This window comes from Ambystoma mexicanum, chromosome 14, assembly GCF_040938575.1.
Source record: "Ambystoma mexicanum isolate Mex_15411 chromosome 14, UKY_AmexF1_1, whole genome shotgun sequence".
In the NCBI taxonomy this organism is placed as follows: Eukaryota; Metazoa; Chordata; class Amphibia; order Caudata; family Ambystomatidae; genus Ambystoma; species Ambystoma mexicanum.
In genome coordinates, this window is record NC_090940.1 from 280,886,955 (window position 1) to 280,907,087 (window position 20,133).

General features: G+C 47.7%; 1 long non-coding RNA gene across 1 annotated transcript in view; it reads right to left on the reverse strand.

Moving 5' to 3' along the window:
- Window positions 1-7,961: 7,961 nt before the first annotated feature.
- LOC138526740 (uncharacterized) overlaps window positions 7,962-20,133 on the reverse strand; it is a 111,549-nt gene continuing 99,377 nt past the window's right edge. Inside the window, exon 2 of the long non-coding RNA XR_011283726.1 lies at window positions 7,962-12,234. This is a non-coding gene — a long non-coding RNA (uncharacterized lncRNA). The remainder of the gene's footprint in view (window positions 12,235-20,133) is intronic.

The following is a 20,133-nucleotide window of genomic DNA, read 5'->3' on the forward strand; positions in this document are numbered from 1 at the left end:
TTCGCTGCACGTTCAGGATACCCCAGAACGGAAGGGCTCCCCGAAAGTGTATACTGACTGTATCCTTTACACGGCTGTATCCTTTATAAAATTTGTCTAATCTGTGACACCTCCTCACATCTGATAAGTGCACCCAATACTTCAATCCCTTCACCTTCACTGCAGTGGGTGTACTATAGATGACTTCGTAAAGGCCATGAAACCTAGGTGAATTCCACCTCCTTACAAAGCTACGAGCGTACACTTGTGCTCCTGGCATCAGTGGCCCACTTGGGCTGGCTGTGGCTGGTGTGGTAGTATCAGTCGCCACGTTTTCAGTAAAAGACGGTGCTATTTGTCGCGCTATGCTGCGTACTGCGCATGTCAACTGTGTTAGGTATTCCTTGAACTCTTCCCCCAGCACTGTGGCAGCCCTGTGCACATCCGATGCTCTCCTATTCGGAGATACTGGCGTGTGTATTCGCCTCCCAGTTACAATTTCATGGGGGCTCAGATGGTGGTCTTTACATGGTTGCGTCCTGATTTGGAACAGTGCTAGGGGCAAGCAATACACCAGGTTCTTCTTCAGTGTATTACACAACTTGGATAGCTTACTCTTCAGCAATCCGTTGATCTTTTCTACCATCCCATTCGCCATTGGATGATAAATTGAACATAGCTTGTGTTTTACCCCCAAGAGTGACGTTACCTCCTTAAAGAGGTCATTCACGAAGTGTGTACTGTTGTCTGATCTTATCACATCACATATTCCCCATCGGGAAAACACTTCCCGAACAAGGAACCTTGCCGCACACTTCGCGTCTGGGTGGGGACATGGGCCCGCTTCCACCCATCTTGAAAAGGGGCATACAACCACAATCAAATATCTTGCTCCATTGCATCACTCTTACATATCAGCATAGTCTATATGGAGCTCTCTAAATGGTGCTGTTGGCTGGGGCAGGGTACCGCGCAGTGTTCTCAATGTCATCCCTGAATTATATGTTTGGCATGTTATGCATTCTACGATGAATTTTGACAGATGCTCTTGTAAATTGGGGACGAACCAATGTTCCTGGATGTCTGCGGCAATGTGTTGTTTTGCGAAATGTAGTTGTTGGAATGCCATTTCTAGTAATTCTACAGGCATTACTACTTTTCCTGTTGACTCTTGTCTCCACATGAGATCTGTGGCGATTGTTTACATCCCCGTTTGTTCCACAATTCTTGCTCCTCCTATGGTGCTCTTCTTTGTAACTCTATTATCTGCGCTATTGGTGTATTACTATAGGCTTCTTCTAGTGGTTCTGTAATGGTTGCTTTTACAACGCATTCGAGTGTTGGTATTACATTGAAATACGAGGCCTCCTTCGCTGCCGTGTTTCCCAATGAGATTGCATCTGTGTTATTGGTATGGGCTTGGCATTTCACCACTGCCACTACCGATGGTACTGCTAATGCATCTATTAACTCATTCAACAATGTTGCATGCTGTACTGGAGAACCATCTGCCCTCCTGAATCCCCGTCTACGCCACTGTGACAACCCTGAGTGGACTGTGGTAGTTGCATGTGCTGAGTCTGAGTATATTGTCACTGCACATCCCTTAGCTGCGTGCAGTGCTTCGATCAGCGCAGTTAGTTCGGCTGTCTGTGCAGAGTAATGGGATGGGAGGCGCTTTTGCACAATCGTTTCATAGCCATCTTCCTCCATGTGCACTACCGCCATCCCTATGTGTTTTTCCCATTTCTTAGTTTATTGATGCTGACCCATCTATGAAATATATTTCTCCCTCCTTCAGGGCATTTTCACTTGCTTTTGGGATGTCATCACCTTCCCCCTCATAGGTAGCACAATCGTGTTCCTGTATGTCCTCTGTCGTGCATGGCTCTGTGATGAATGTTGCTGGGTTTACTGTTTTGCACCTGACAACGTGTACGTTGGGGCTCGAAATTATTATCTCATATGCTGTTGCTCTCTGTGTTGTTAATGTTGATTTTGATCGCTCAAGAATGGCGAATAGGGAATGCTCCGTATATAGCGTTACTGAACATCCCATGACAATGATGGCGCTCTTTTCAATCGCGAAGGCCGCAGCTGCGAGAGCCTGTTCGCACGCGAAATGGCCTTGCATGACTGGATCTAGTGTCCCACTGTAATAAGCCAATGGTTTGTGACCTAGTGATGTTTTTTGCGTCAGTACTGCTGTCATCAGTGTTCCATTGCAGTGTGAGAACAAGAAAAAGAAAAATTCCCTCTCATAATCTGGGTTCGCGAGGACTGGGGCATCAGCAATGAGGTCCTTTAATTTAAAGTACTGTGTCATCATTTCTTGTGTCCATTTTATCGCTGCTCTATTTTTCTGTGCTTCTTTTAACGCTTGTAGTAAGGGACGTGTGTATGCCGCGTAATCAAGGATCCAGGCACGCAATAGTTACAAATGCCAAGAAACTTTTGCATGTCTTTCACAGTTTTTGGGATGATTATGTTGCGTATGGCAGCTGCTCTGTCTGGGAGTATTCGTTTCCCATCTTTTGATATTAACTGTCCGAGGTATACAACCGTGGCGAGGCAGTATTGCAATTTTCCTTTGTCCACCTTGTACCCCTTGGTAGCTAAAACATTTAGCAGTGCTATCGAATCTTCTCTGCATTTCTCTTCTGTGTGGCTGCAGACGAGTAAATCGTCTACGTATTGAATAATGGTGCTCTCTACATCTATATTTCCAATGTCTTCACGTAGTACTCTGTTAAAAATGCTGGGGCTCTCGCAATACCCTTGTGGGAGTCTGCGATGTTCATACCCGTTGTTCCCTAATGTGAACGCTGTCAGGTATTGAGATCCTGGGTCGAGTGGTATGGAGAAGAAAACATTCTTTAAATCAATTATAGTAAAACATGTTGATTCTTTCGGTATGCTGCACAATATTGATGCCGGGTTAGACACTAATGGGAACTCTTTTTGAATGACATCATTGAGTGGGCGGAGATCTTGGATCATCGTCCACGCCCCTCCTTTTGCTTTTTTGATCAGGAAAATTGACGTATTACACGGGGAGTTTGATGGCACTATGATACCTTGTTTTAGGAGTGCATTTATGGTTTCCCTAATTCCCTCCTCTGCTTCTCTCGATATGGGATATTGTTTTACCCTCGGCGGTATGGCACCTGGCTTGAGTTTTATTTTTATTGGTGTCACCTCATGTAGTAACCCTACATCGTGGGGCCCTGCGGTCCAAATTTCAGGGGCTACCTTTGCCATGTCTTCCTGAAATATAGTCGGTGGGGCATTAACGCTAGCCATGAGTGGGTTGTCTACCTCTCTGTACTGGATCACAATATTGCATGGCATACTTATTTCCATTATTATTTCTCCATCTTCTTCACTATCAGTGAATAATTCCTCGTCTGTTATGTCTCTTAGCATTACGTTTGGGTCTATGCATAACAGTTCTCCACTCGCACCCATGCGCGTCCAGTCCTATGACCACAATACGTTTGCTGGATACCTGAACTGCCTCGATGTCTATGGACATGATCATGCCTTGCACGATATCTGTGTGTGCATTTGGGCGGAATATAAAATCTGATGTGTTCTCCATCCTTATTCGTTATCTTTAGTACCACTTGTGCTAATACCTTGATGCCATAAATAAACATACCTATATCAATGGTATTCCTCGCACCACAACTTCATTCATCACTGTGCTGATCATCAACATGGCTCGTACTGGGCACACTCCTGGGGTTGAACATACTATTCCGCGTTCTGTAAACAAGATGGTCATATTTAATTTACTTAACAAATCTCTCCCCAGCAAAATTGATTGGCGCGTCTTCGTGCTACAGTAAGGGTGCGCGCACAGTTTTCCCCCCCCACCGTGATATCAAGATCTTTAGTGTAAGGAACTTTTAAAATAGCCCCAGAGAACCCCTGCGTTTCCAAATTTCTGCCTGAGAGCGGAAGCTGCCCTTCCATAAGACATAACTTCTCTGCTCCTGAGTCTACCATGAAGATAAACTGCTTGTTTCCTATCTCTGCCCCCACTAGTGGTTCCTCTTCTGCATGTAGGGTGGTGGATAGGACTGGACACGCAAGTGTTCCCTGTGGGCTGTCCTAATCTGAATGTCTTTCTTGTCCTGGTACTGAAACGACAAGGGGCCTCATTACAAATCAGGCGGTCCGGAAATAACGGTGGCCGTAAACCCGCCGCCACCGTTGTTTCCGGACGGCCTGATCCCGACTCCTGCAGGCGGGAGGTGATGTTCCCACCAGGTTTGACCTGGCGGGTTTAACACCGCCCGCCTGCAGGCGGACGAGGAAACACCGGCAGCATTACGAGATGCTGGCGCAGTGTATCCATGATCCCCATTCCCATTGAGTCCCATAGGACTCAATGGGAATTAACAACATTCCGCCTCCGCGATTCCCGGAAAACCGGGGTTGTAATGCCCCGGTAATTCCAGGAATCAAGGAGGCGGAATGGTAATACGAGTCCGGTGGTAACCAGGCGGTTTTACCGCCTCGGTTACTGCCGGACTCGTAATGAGGCCCATTGTCTCCAACCACTTTCACGCCACGGTATGGTGCGGGTGCACCGTTTGCAGCTGTTGCAACACAATTATTGTTTGCATTTCCTACCGCGCTTTGTCTTGCCATAGGTTGTGGCGGTGGTTGCTGTCCTTGCTGCATTTGAGGTTCATTATAGCACTGGTCCGGCTGTCTCCCTCCTCCCATTGGTAGTCCATAGGGGCTACCTGTGTGTGGGCACCCCGAGTCTTGTTCGTTCTCTATGGCATGTTGCCCTTGGAAATACCCTGAAGGCCGCATTCCACAATCTCTTGAATAGTGTCCCCACCTCCCACAATTCCAGCATGACCCTTGTGGTGTGCCTCTCATTCCTTGACCAGCAAATCCTCTATTCCCAATACCTCCAAACCCCCCACGGTACCCACCTCTTCCTCTTGCTGGTCTTTCTTGCCACTGTTGTCCACCATACTGCTCTTCTCCGTTCCACGGTCCTTGTCCTCCTGTTGCCCGCAGTGCTGCTATTGTGACTGGTCTGTTTCCCGCTCCTTCATCCCCCTGGTTTTCTCTATCTGTGGCCACGCTGGCGTTGATGGCGGCGACCTTCACTAATTTGTTCTGTACCAACTTTGCCTCGTCTGCCAGCCTTTTTTGTGCTATCTCCTTTTCTCTCTCTTTGATCCTCCTGCAGTGGTGCACAATTATACTCTGTATTTCAGGCCAACCCTTGGCTTCTATCCCAGCTATTTTATCCAAGGCCTTCTGTATCTCCTTCGGGGGCCCCCTTTTTGATGATAAAATAGAACATGTTGGTGGACTGGTTCCACGCCGTACCAGTTTCGCTTCTCCACAAATCCTGCACCCGCAGTATGAATTGCGTAGGATCCTCGTTCTCCTCCATTGTACACTGCATCACTAAATGTAAATCTGGAATATCTGGAAACGTGTGCCGCAATGCACCCCACACCTGTGCTCGAATGTTGTTGAACGCCGACCCATCGTGGCGGTCACAACTCATTGTTACTCCGGGGAATCCGGCCTTTTCCCACACTGCGTCTGCTTGGTCACCAATTGCTGATACTAAAACTTTTCACATCTCCTATTGCTAGTGGCACTCCTGCCGTGTTTTCATCAAAGGCGTGTATCCATTTCCCAGCCCCTCCCGATAGTGGGGGGGAGGACCTTCAGCAAGTTGTTTTTATCCATTTGAGCCCATGGAATGTAATGTGGCCTACCTGCTCCTTTATGTATGAATGGCATCTGCAACTTGTGTTTCTTTCCTACTTTACTTACCGTACCTCTCTTTATTTTACTTACCATAATATTCCATCCTCGCTGTCTTAATCTACCCTGCCCTAGTGGTGGCGATGGTGTATCTGGGTAACGGCGGTTTGGCAGTGGGGACCCGGCCTCGGCAGCTGCCTCTTCATATTCGTCTAAGTCACTCCATACCTCTTCTATTTCTGATTCTTGCTCATGGTTTTCTTCACGTCCTTCCCCTTTCTCACTTTCTGGGGTGGGTGGGCGTATAATCCTCACGAGTTTGTCATTTAGATGAAACAGGAACTCCCCTGACTGCCACTCTTTCTCTCGCCCTTGTGGTATGCGTGTCCCTTGTGATGATATTGATCGCGCTGGCTCTGAGATTGCTGGCGCCACTTCCCCCGCTGTGCTTAATGATGGCGTGAGATCGGCCATGGATAATGTGGCACTTCTCTCCCTGGCAGCATTTGGCCCCGATCGCACAATGCTCTTAGCCGCGTTATTTCCATCTGTGTATGCGCTAGCTGGCGGTCTAATTCTCCGGTTAAGTGTGCCAAATTCACGGGCAGTGCACTTGTCGGACCATACAAACCTCCTTTATCATAGGGCGGCGGTGCCGTAGCGACTGCTCCGGTTGAGGGTGTGGGACATGCTGGTGTGTACAGGGGCTCGCTATATCCTACTGCTGGCCTTGACATTAAGGGATATATTTTCGTTGTATCACCCTCAACTGTAGTGGTTGTGCACTCGCCCTTTGGCGTTTCCGCTTACCTCTTCCTGCGTTTTCTGGTTTTCGTTTGTTCTTTCTTTACTTATCTCTGCTTTAGGCGTAACTTCTTCAAACATTTGCCACAGGTCTAGTACTTCTCTTCTATTCTGTAACTGTTTCCCCTTATACCTTGCCAAAAAGTGTGTGGACACTAAATCTAACACCCTTTTATCAATTGACCCACCTTCTGACCAAATTGGCGTCACACTGTCTCCCTTTATCTCTATCAACCACTGATCGTGGTATTTTTGTATCTTCTCACTGAATAACGGCAGGTGCTGACAAATATGAGCTAGTGGTGTTACTCCCCCCATGACAATATTTTTCCCTTTGTCTGTACTTGCCCTTCAGTCTCTCTTTCCCTCTAATCACTTCTCCACTTGCCTTTCTTTTCTTCTAGCTGGACAATATACCACAAATCTTCTCAATTACTTGTAGTTTGTATGCACATATATTTATCAATATATATATATAAATCCATTTTCAATGTTATCCTTGATTGTTGCATGTTCAAATTCACCAGTTCGCTTTTGCATATTTTGCCACTTTACCCACAAATCAATCACAGTACTTGGATATCCTTGACAAAAATGGACAGAACAGAAAAGACATATAACACATATCATGCACATGCACTACCTGCACGATTTTACTTCCCGTTTGTCCTTGTTACCACCCCTTGCCCGTTTCGCCTACTCTTCTCATTCACTCCCCACCTCTTACACCCTCTTACTCTTTTCCAAGAATTCTTTCGTACCCAGAAAAAGAATGTTCTAAATAACTACTCCGAGTCTACTCAATATACGAGACTCCTACTATTTTCTCTGTATCTTCACTTATTTAATCTGCACTGGACGAGACAATGCTACGCAGCGCCGCCTTCTACTGCGTTCGGGCTAGGATACCTCTTCTCTTCTTCTCTTCATTTCTCACAAAAACCTAATGGCCATATAAAGGACAGATCAGAAAAGCTTCATCATCACTCACACAGGCCTTAATCTTCCCTATAACCCATTACCACCTGTTCCCTCCGGTTTCCCCCTTACCTTTCTTTGGTAACCTTCGCAACCGGCACTCACGTGTTCAGTCAGGTGACTCGAGGGTCACCGCTCGCAGTCCAACCCCAGTTAGGTCCGCACCCCAAGCAAGCCGTGGCCCGCCTGGGCGAGCAGCTTTTCAGTCGGGTATTAGTCAACCGGGAACCCTTGGCCCTTCTTCGTAGTGCGCACAGGCTGGTCGGCCGCGGAGGCGATGGTTTTGCTTGGGGCGTCCCGGATCTCGCCGCACGGTGCTGGCCTCGAGGCACCTCTCTGATCACGTCGCAGGGGGTCACCAAATGTTTGTGCCCTCCCTGACTTACACGTGTAAAATGAATAAAACAGACACTCCCTGGACAGGGAATAAGGCACAAAAGAGAAGACTGTGAGAGTTCAAGGAAAAGTTTATCTAGATCTCTGAGAGCGCTCTGACAAATTATCGTTACATTACATTTTTATACAGTAGTGTGACGCAATTAACATAGGATACTATGTCGATTCCGGATTGGTCAGTTGCACACTGTCTCAGGTGTGGGTGGCATCTCTTCCTCCGGGTTGGTTGCCTGGTTGGCGGGAGGATTGACGTCAGACATCTGTGCTCCGGATGGGTGAAGGTCAGGTTGCTGTGAAACACGGTGGTCACTATCTAAACTAATGAATACATTCTAAATAATGCATGCACTAAATAATGGTTGATCAAAAGACCCTCAGTAGTTTATCATGTCATTATACAAATCACACAGGTGTCTATATCATCTATAACATATGGGTTACACAGGTTACAGGTTTAAGGGTCTTGACCACTATAATACTCTCACTGAACTGTGGGGTTAGTCTCACAAGAATCTCAGGTATGTGGCATTTGTTAGTATTAGGCGCGATATACTGCAGCAGGGGTCTAATGTTAGTTGGGGGTCTGTTGGGTGGGCTTCATAGCATGGCCAGCGGTCTGGCACATGAAAGGAATATCTTGCAGGGACACAGGTTTAGAATGGCAATATGTTTTAACTGGTAACTTTTAACTGGCGAGGGTAAGAGGGCAAGGACACTTTTGTGGAGATGAACGAGCTATGTGCTTAGCTCATGTTGGTTCACATGCAGGACAGTGATCTCAGAGGAAAAGAGATGTGTTACATTTATTATTTGTTGCAAGCATCTCCGGCTTCAGCATGAGAATGGAGCTGCAGAGTTTTCCAGTCAGATGGGAATAAGGGTGGGGGCCATATGCTCCGAGCTGCTGCGGCAGGGAAAGGGAGAGAGGCATTTTGTACTATCGTAGTGAGGCCTGGTCACCAAGATGGAGTCGAAAGGGGGTACAAAAATGGATGCCCTGTGTCCTGCTCAGTGGTCCCATCTACGCGAATGTAACCCAAAGTTAACATCGCATAAGGGGGAGGGGCATACCCGCTACTGGAGGCACTTGGTCTGAGTTTTGTACCGAGAAGTGACGGCAGAGAGGAGCCGGTTGGCCCCTCGCTTCCACACACCTCCTAAATCTATGGTTGATATTTTGCTGTGTTGATTTGTATGCTATTTGAACTGAGTACAGTTGATGCATTTTAATGGAATCAAGAGTAATTGTGGGTCCACCTATAACTGTATATATTTACCATTTTAGAATTGTCAGAGCACAAAGTGTGTTATTGTGGTTGTGTATTTAACGTGAACCTTATTTATATAAAGAACTGTGTTTTCACTAACATAGTGTGTGGACATTCCTTTGTGGGTGCTTGGGGCCTACACTGTACTTAAGAACCAGCCTGCATCACCTCCTGAGAGCTTTAGCCTTGACTGCTCGTCCATAGCTACCGTAATAGAGAATCTTGGCTGGGGTGCTCTGTGCCTCTCCTCTGCCATATAGAGAGCAGGAGTACAAATGCCCACCTCTGGTGCTTTACACCATGTAATTACCAGGGTTTCGGCGTTAAGTACATTTTGATCCTGCAGGGGCGATGGGGCTCTCCCTTACGTGGATATGAAGTAGATTGTTGGTTTGGGTGTGCTCATGTATATGAGTATCCCCGTTTATCAGGTTCCATGTGTTAATATCCCTGCAAAAATATCGCCATATTTTTGCGGCGATATTAAGCCATGAAACCTGCGGGGGACACGCCCGCAACCCCCATCATTTTTTTAATGGAGCGGGGAACAGCCACGATCCCAATAACCCCATAAATTATCCCCACTAATAATATCGACTGTGGCCTTACCCAACAACCATATATGTCGATATTATTGGTGGGGATAATATTACCTGATACCGTTTATCAATATTTCCATCCCAACTGCTCCTTTGTGAGCCTTTTATTGCTATTCGCAGAACACAGAAGGGCAGTAATAGGAATACTACTATGCCTATTAGTATCTTAAATGCATTAGCCAGCCAGGTGGGTATCCAAGTGAACATGTATTCGAACCAGTCAGCATTTTCAGGCTCGTCCACCTCCTCCACCATCTTTGCATGTAAGTCGTTTAAGGTAATTATGGCCCTGTTAAGTGTTCCATTCGCTTCATTTTAAAAAGGTATGTACATGCATGAAGATGGCCCAATTTTTGCACACAGGCCACCCTCTATGACAGTTACTAAATCAAGGACATGCCTACCTTGGGGAGTCATGAGCTGCAAGGCTCTAAGCTCTTCCTTTGTGACGTTAAAGCCTTTCACAGTTGCATTTATGGTTTCCAATAGCTCCCATATGGTGATTTACAACCATTTAGCGTTCATGTTTGCCTGCAATCTGGGAGCAAAGAAGGAGGTAAAGAACGCTGTTGGTTTATTGAATCAGTCAGGCTCATCTTGTATGTCGTCATAGGCCTCCATTTATTTGCCAGAAAAATAGTTTCCCCTCTTTCTGCGCTTTAAAGTAGAATACCTTTTATCTCTCAAGTGTGCATCCATTCAGGGGAAGTGGCCAATATGTATGTCACTCTGACGTACTACTATAGTGGGTGTACTTATTACCACTATGGAACATATGCCTCCATAATTCGGGGGCAGTTTCACATAAGCTTTTGAACCACAAGCCCAACAGTAGTCCCCGAGTACTGCTGTACCAATTCTCATACCAGGTAAATCCATTATCCTTTATTCACACCAACTTTCACCAGGCCACAATTCCTAAAACATAGTGAGGTATTTTGTATGGGAAAAGGGCCTGCTTTGCACCACTTCTACTGATACCGTCAGGAGTGCTTGTGCTTTGCATCCCATCATTTCTTCAACCCAGCCTTCTGAGGTAAATGGATGTATATATATCGATAGTTGGGGTATTTCCCAGCACCTGGGTGTTCCAGGCCTGTCTCTTTCTGCAGCACTTGCACATTGCAATAACTTATGGTCTACCTCTGTAATTTCTCCTTTATTCGGGCCTTCTACTATGTATCGGATCACCTTATTTTTCCTCCAATAATCATCCATCATAACTTTGTTTTTCTGTAGCTACCTTTATTTTGCTATCCATCACAAGCAGGGCCATTTCCCTTGGAATTATCCCTTGGTCATGCGAAGTGCTAGATGTGTTAGGCAGTGTGCTCTATTTGCTGGTTTTTCAGTAGATACGAATGTCCTGGAAGTGCTCACGTCACAGGGGAGGAGGGAACACACATAGAAGCTCTCTTTAGAAGTCTCCCACCCACTCTGATCATGTGCTGATATCACAAATTATTGGTGACATGAGCAGAATCAGTAATATATTTACTTATGTGACCACAAGTCATCTGGCATTCTCCTTTTTAATCTCTTCATTTGTGTTCCTACTTCAGGGTGGGATATGTAGTGTTACCATTTCATCTATCATAGTTGCATTCCTGTATACTGGTCGTATCAAATTATAAAGAACCAATTCTCTCAGCGCCATGAGAATAATAAAGGCTGCAAAATGTAAAAAATGTTGCAATAAGCACTATAGCTAGAGTGTCTACTTTTTGCAAATAGCTAGGAGTGTTGTTCCCTTTAAGAACTAAAAACGAATATCTAATATGGTTAAATGACCCCATTCTTTTTACCTAAGGGGAATTCTTTCTCAGTCTCTTCAAAGAATAAATGCTCACAGGAATAATTGTGTTAACATCCCAATAAAACTTATTTAAAAAACAAAGTAGGCATTCATATTAAACAAAAGCACAGCAAAACGAATGTTCCAAAACTCCTAAAAGAGGATAAGTGCTCATTAAATAAGATAGCACCAGAAAATAAATGAGCGTTATATGAAGGGTTGGTTACTCTTCTTCGTACTGTGTCACATGTTATTTTCGTGTTAATGTAATTGCAAGTATTCTCACTTAGTTGTTTGCACATATAGATGGAAATAAGTGTCTCTTCTTGCTGCTGATTATTTCTTGTCATAGACCTCGTCTGTACTCTTCTCATTTCTTCTTCACCTTCGCGCTCTGGGTTGGCGGGCAGGGGGGTCTCTTCTTTGTAAATATTGACATCACTGAGGTGCAGCCAGTCATGCCTTCCTTGGAGCTTCACTGCTGTCGGTGTAACCGCTTCTATGATGAAAGGTCCAATAAAACGGGACTTGAGCCAACTTCTAGTGAAGTCCCTGCAAAGTACTAAATCTCTGGGGAAAGAAATTAATGGCTTGAGCAAGGTTGCAGGATCAATTTGTTAATCTGCTTCATCTGTCTTCTTCGACGCCCCGGCTGTGCACGAAGCTGTCGAGACATAAATGTAAGACTCTCTGTCATAGCAGTCAAATAATCATGCATCTCAGTACCTAATACAGTAGCTGCACTTTCTGCATCGTTGAGAGTTCGAGTAGGAGGAGCAAAGGGCATATGCATGCAGCGTCCCTTCACCAGCTCATGTGGTGTCAGGTGATGGTTGGTCCCGGGCTGATTGCGTAATGCAAATAGGGCTAAGGGAAAGCAATGGAGCTATCCTGTTTTTCAATGTCACTTTTAGCTTGGCAATTTGCTCCTTGAGGAGGCCATTGAGACATTCTCAAATGCCGTTGCTTGTGGGTGATGAGCGGAAGTGAATTTGAATCAAATACCCAACAAGAGAGTAATGTGCTCAAATACTTTGGGCCTCATTACGAGAAAGGAGGTAATGAAAAAAGGAAGGCGGAATGGTAATACCGGCATTGTTAATGGGCCCGGGCCATTACGACCCGACAACCCGCCAATACTGCCACCGCCACCGCCCGTACCCCTTCATACCGGCATGCGCGTGTACACGCACCCCTTCGCGGAGTCAATACCAGGATGCCGGAAATAGGAGTTCACTGCTCACGCGGGCACGCAATTAGGCAGTAATTAGGGCCTGCACAATGGCGGCCATACAGGCATCGCGGACCACCCGTAAACAGCAACCTGCAGTCAAGGCAACTGCCACAGGTGCACACAATCACCACAGGTGGAGTCAATGGAGCATGTCCCAGTATAAAAGGAGTACACCCACACACCACACCCCTTCCTACACCAAAATGATACCACTAGCTGTTGCAATCATGGGGCTGGAGGACATGCCTATACTGCTACAATTACAGCAACAACACCAACTACAACAACTACAGGCACAGCAACATGCAACACAGAGGAGACGCAGGAGGAGAAGGAGGGTGAGGCAGGGCCAGCAATTACCACCAGTGCAGACAGTAGTACCTCTTAGGCAGCCACCGATACCTCGCATCAGACCCAGTTCATTCAATCTAACCCCTGAGGAGGTCCAAACCCTGTACCGGTTGGACCGGGACACCATCACCACCATAGTGGACATGATACACAACAACATCATCAGCCTCATAGAAATCCGCACTGCCATCCCCCCGCTGCTAAAGGTGGTGTCTGTGCTCCACTTGCTGGCCACAGGCACCTACCAGCACACAGTGGGCCAGCTGCATGGCATTTCACAACCACTATTTTTACGCATGCTGACCCAAGTGCTGGATGCCCTCCTGAAGCACGCTAGCACCCACATATCCCTGCCCAGGAGATAGCCAACACCAAAGTAGGTTTCCATGCACTGGCAGGAACGCCCAATTGCGTTGGTGCCCTCAACTGCACCCATGTAGAATTGGTAGTCCCCCATGCCCTAGAGGCGGTGTACCGCAAGCAATACCACTCCATCAATGTGCAGATGGTATGTGACTCCAGCAAGATCATCACACATTGTTGCGCCCGATATCCCGGATCGACACACGATGCCATGGTGCTGCATAACTCCACGCTACATGGAGCGACATGTTGGACGATGTCCCTGGCTGCTTGGTGAGTTGCCTGACTGGCCCATGGCAGTGCATCAGGGTTGTGATGTGGGGGGATGCATACTCCACCTGGGTGGGAATGTGGGGGGGGCAAGCATACTCCACCTGGGTGGGAATGTGAGGGGGAGCATGCATACTCCACCTGGGTGGGAATATGGGGGGCATGCATACTCCACCTGGGTGGGAATGTGGGGGGGCATGCATACTCCACCTGGGTGGGAATGGGCGGTGAGTGGAGAATGCATGCAGAGCTAAACACTCCTGACCTGAACCTCCCAACCCGAACATGACACATCACTGGCACACATTGGACCAATGCCGTATATCAATGACAACATGTAAGACGCACAACCTGGCCACCATGGGTATGTCAAGCAATGTATGACTAAACATGCTTGCAACTGTGCCAATGTGGCTAGTGTGATCATGCACAGTGTAGTACACACAGCAGAAATGGGAGGCAAAACATTATCGTACTGCATCCACAGTACATCTGCATCAGCATGCAAGAAATCACCCTGCATCATCTGTACAACTCCATCCAGACTACCACACCATATTGCAGTATACAATGAATCTAAATAATATTTGTGCATACGTACAGGGACATGCGCATGTCAACACCAAATTGCTGCGGCCATGGCTGTGAATCCTGAAGGTGGCAGCTCAGAGTGACTCACACAGACCTATTTGTATTTGCTTGCAGGTGATGAACGATATCCCTTAAAGCTTTGGCTACTTACCCCTGCGCGGAACCCGCAGAACAGGCATGAAGAGGAGTACAACCGGGTTCATACCCGTACCCGTGTTGTGATTGAGCAGACCTTTGGCCTGTTGAAGGCGCAGTTCCGCTGCCTAAACAGGTCTGGTGGAGCACTCCTTTATAGGCCTGAGAAGGTGGCAAAGATCACCAATGCCTGTGTAATGCTGCACAACATGTGCATCCGGAAAATGTACCACTGCCACCTGACATTGACATGCATGCACCGGGTGAGGATGATGAGGATGAAGACGGAGGAGAAGCATCACCCCTGCCAGTACCTGATGCACAAGATGGCCGTGCAGTACGCCAATCACTGATTGACGAATACTTCTGACCCACAGGGTCGTTGATGGATATGAGTCAGTAACACATTGAACACTGGGTCCATGTAGACATGCACACAGGGAATATGGGGAGTTGGGCACTGTCAAGAATAAAATGCATACACACGAAATGAACAATGTCCAGGCATTGAATGATTTTTCACACAACGGGTGTATTAATATCAACTACAGAAATTTGCTACCCCCCACAACACAAAAACACCCCATACCTCCAAATGAACTCCCCCTAATACACCCATACACCACCGACACCATCTGACCCACTCCCATTGTTGTCCCATAATATTTCCTTGCCTTCTTGTTGTCCGGGGGCAGCATTTCTGAGTGATTTGCACGGCTGGTGCGGGTTGTTGCTGCTGCATGTGCTGCAGGACTGAGGTGAGGACCGGCGTGACAGCCCCAAGACTCTCTCGCATCAATGCAGAGGCATTGATGGCGGCTGTGTTCGCCGCTATGGCCTGCGCAATATCAGGCCTCGCGTCCTCTCCTTTGCAACATATTGTTGGACAAGGTCCAGCTCTGAGTCCTGTCTAGCCTCCACCCTTGCTAGCCGTGCCGTCCGAATCGTGGAGTAAAGGATCCGCAATGCTGCTGGTGGGTGAGGCCTGTGTGTGGGGTTGGGGAGTGGACACAGGGCTGGCTTGGGGAGTGTGGACATGCCACATGGGTTAGTCCATCCTCGTCCACATACTCCTCCACTGCTGTTTCAATGTCGCTCAGTGGGGCAGTGGCTGCTGCCTCGCCCACCAAACTTATTGCTGCCGAATGTGTGCTAATGGCCTCGCCTTCCACTTGTGTTGCCAGCTCCGTGGTCCCGGTGTCAGGCGTTGATGTGGGGCCCTCATGTGCGGCCATGGCCTGGGCACTCTCCCTGGGTTTTGGTGTGCCCTGCGAGGCTGCCCGGAGGTGTTCTTGCCTGTGGGAGTTGTCTTGTGCCGGGTCGTGGATGTCCTTGCGGCTGTTTCCTCACTGGCATCCTCTCCATCGGTGCCTGGGGGGGTAGAAGAAATGCAGGGCATCAGTGATGGTGTTACATGCAAGATGCATTATATGGTGCTGTGGAGAATTTAATTTATCAGGCATTCTTATCTTACAGGTGTGTCACACAGGGTAGCATGAAGGGGGCATTTTGGCATTTGCCATGACGTCTCAATTCAGGGATGCTGCATGGCAGGTGGCATGCTGTTGTATTGGGGTTTGTGTGATGTATTACATGGGCACGGTCCGTGTGTGTTGACTGTGTGTGGGCAATGGGATTGACACTCAGCATGCGTTTCAGTGTGGCAGGGTTTGGGCCTCCATCTGGACAAGGATATGTTGATGTGTGTGTTGGGACACACATTGCCTTGCCTAGACTCTATTCCAGATCACTTGTGCTACGTCATTGTTTCCCCTACTGGGATCTGCAGGGTCACTCACCTCCATCTCCTGATTTTGCGGCACCCATCTCCATCTCCCCGAAGCCCTCGATGGACTCCATCTGCATGAAGGTACTGCACGTCTCCTCCCAGCGCATTAGTTTTGTGGGTGAGTGGGGACCCCCGCCTATGGCCGTGGCCTCCCTCCTATTGCTGGCCAGGATGTTCCGTACCCTGAGGCTGAGGTCATCCCACCTTTTCTTACAGTCTTTTACTGTCCGTGGGGTGGTGCCGACTGCTGAGACCTTGCGGGCTACCTCCTCCCAGATCTCCTTTTTTCGCTGCTGCACCTCCCTTTTGAGGTTGTGGTAGTTAATCTCCTCAGTATGGGCAGCAAGGGTGTCCGCCAACATGTTGAGTTCTTCTTCTGAAAAACGCTTCTTGCGCAGGCGGGGGTTTGATTTCCTGGTAGCCTTAGACATGTTGAATAGATTGGCACTGGTCTCTCCTGAACACAACTGGTGGTTTGGGAGGATTGTAATGGATTGTGTTTTTAAAGATGGGCGCAGGCGCATTTCCCATTCGGAAGCGATGACGTTACTTCCAGGTCCGGTATTACGAGCCCGGTATTAACATGATGTTATTACCAGGTCAGTATTAAGGGGTGCCTCCTAGGCGGAATCGGCGGATCCCGTGATGGCACTATCAGGGGTTGGAGGGTCTTTAGCGCCATGGCAGTATGGCCATTACCGGCAGGGGGGTTCACGCGTGCTCGCGCACTCGTATTCACCCACTATTAACGGTGTCAAATGAGCACAGACCCGCTAGTTCCTCCATGCCGGTAATGACCCTGTTTTTACCACACTTCTTGTAATGAGGCCCTTTGTGTACAAAATGTGGCCCGTGTCAGATCTGAGCACTTCGCACACTCTCCACCTTGGAATTACCTCTGGTAAGAGGAACTTTGCAGCACGTCGCATAAGGATATGTGTATAGGTCTGCTACAATCCATCGGGAAAAGGGACCTACGACTACTAGTATATACCTGTAGCCATTACAAATTCAGAGCATATCTACATAGTCGATATGCAAATGATGAAATGGTCTAGTAGGGTGAGGTATTGCTCCTCTCACTGTTGCAAATTATGTCCAGCAGTAAACTGCTGGCACGTTAGGCAATTCACAACAAATTCAGCAACATGCTCTGCCAGGTTTGGGAAAAAACAGTTCTCTGAAATTATCACTACAAGACACTCTTGATGTATGTGCTGGGTATTGCAATTGGTCGAATGCTACATTGAGTATACCTAGTTGCATGAATGGGTTCCTGGTGCTTTCCTGCCGCCACACTGAATCTGTGGGGGACAACAAGCACCCCCTTTGCTTCCATTATTCTTGTTCTTCTTGTGGTGGCCTCCCCTGTAGTTCAGTAATTTGAGCTATGGGTAATGCCCTATTTCATTACCATGGTGCATACACGTGTCTATTTATTTGGTGTGGTCTCAAATTCAGATATTTCAGGAAAATATGCTGCTCTTTTTGCTCCTAAATCAGCAGCCTTGTTGCTGCGAGAAATCTAATCTGCACCTTTAGTGTGTGCTGCACACTTTACCAAGGCAATGGCCGATGGGAGTTGAAGTACGTTTATGAGCCTGTCCAATAGTGGCGCTGAAGATGGAGTCCAGAGACCACCCCTCCGCGCCCCAAGAGGTAGAATCGATTGCCGTCATTCATCTTCTGTTGGACGAATCCCGAGTGCACCAATGATCGACAAGTACACTGAAAGATACCCTCTAAGCCAGCCATACAGGCCGAATACAATGCAGGTCTTCCCGAGTGTGGGAGAAGAACCAGTGATCGTGGATAGAGACACCTATATGGACAGCCTCGACTAAGCACCAAGAAGCCATGGCACTGATATCATTAGTGACACCACAACATAGCAGCATTAGACATGAAGCACATTTGCAGCCCGCACTGCACCACATAATCATACACTCATATACATGAACAACATGAGCGCACAGTTCTATAGCTAGAGGACAGATACACATATATACTGTCAATGTTTTTATTATTTTGTGATTAGCCAAATGCAGTAACGCAGAAACACAATGCACAAGAGATCCTGAGCAAGCTTGCTTATGGTTGAAGCTAAATAGTCATGTGGACATACAGGAGTATATATGGAACCTGATTGAACCACGTATAGCTAACCCATCAGGCACGTAATACAACATGGACAATGTAGAAACCGGATTATAAGGTTTAGGAAAATTACAGCAGGCCTCAAGCCACTGAGCAGGAGACGAGCAGAGCTGACTAAGGCTGCACAGAGAGCAAGGCGTGCGAGACAGGCCCACAGCCAAGGTAAGAGATGAGAAGACACATTCCATTCCCCAGACGACAAAGGGACCAGCTGCAGAGAAACAGAATAAATCCTCATAATTATGAGCTGCAGAGTTCAAATTCGTGGTCGCTAAAAACGTGGGGCAGCCAAGCCAGACAATGAACAGTCATCCACGGTGAGAAAGAGGAGCCGGTCTCAGCAAACCAGACGCAGACTGCAATCAAGTGTTGCAACATGATGGGGAGCAGGTGCAAGTGGATCTAGGTCTCCTGGCCTAAGCCCCACCCACCTTCTTAGCCCTGCCTCTTCCTTTGTGCTCAACTCTTAGATCAAGGGCATCTCTCGCCTGGGCGTCGGAAGTGAAGGGCAGACGACGAAAAGGGCAATTCTTTTTTGGACCTGTTCGAATCAGCAGGACCCAAACCCCTGCCCAGAAAGCAGGTAAGCATGCACCAACATGTGTTTACTCCCGATGTCCCAACAGGCCATCTCCACCATCATCAGGCAATGCCAACGTCAACTTCTCCGGTGCTGGGGCGAGCACAGGGTCTCCATGGTAAGTAAGTTGTGCATTTGTAAAAGTTGTATTCTCGCACTGCAGCACGTGTGTGTGCGGTTCGCTCGCAGCGGTGCCTCGCTCACTTCTAGATCCCTGGCAACTCCCTATCGTGTGTGCCTCGCTCCCCCTTCTCCAGCCTCCTGCACCCACGCGCCCTCTTTGCTCTTCCTCATTGACTGCCCTGTTTTGCATTGTATTGCTTTGTGTTCTGCTGCATTCTTCCTTTTAGGTTTACATTTGTCGACTGCTTTCTTCTTTTTTATATTGTTCTGTGTTCTGCTGTGCTCAACCCTCCTCTATGTTCTCTTTTTAATAATTGCTCTGTTCCTGATGCCCTTGTAACCTGATTTGCTTAACGGACTGCCTTGTTTTCTGCCTGTTCTTCGATCTGAGCTCTTGTCTACTTAGTCAATCGCCCGCTATTGTCTTGTCCCTTTCTGTCGCATCTGGTTGCACCCCTCCATGTGTCCTCCCCTAGTGCCTCCCCCCACCTTGCCCCTCCACCCCTCTCCCTCTCTCCTCTTCCCCCACCTACCATATGGTGCTCTCTGTTTCTCCTATCTTTTCAAACTGCTTCTCCATCGTCGATCCTGCTCTCCTCACTAAGTCTGGTAGGAAGAAGTTCAAAAAGGATATCCTGGTCTCCAACCCAGGCCTCTCTATCGCTGACACCTATACCAGTGCGTCCTCCAGACAGACCCTCACCGACATCTTCTTTGTCATTCCCTCGCCAGACCTATGGACTCTTCATATGGTCTCTGTGCTCTCTCCTTTCTCTCATTCTCCCATTAATGGTGGCACCCGGTGGGAGGCTCTCCTGGCCCCCTTACATTCCTCATAGGTCATCATTAATGTTTACCTGAATGGCACCGTCTTGGTCCAAGGCCCCCAGGCCAACCTTCTCCTCATTGATAGATGCTTCCTGCATCTCATCCATTTCCTTTCTTCTCATGCTGTCCCTTCTGTCACTTC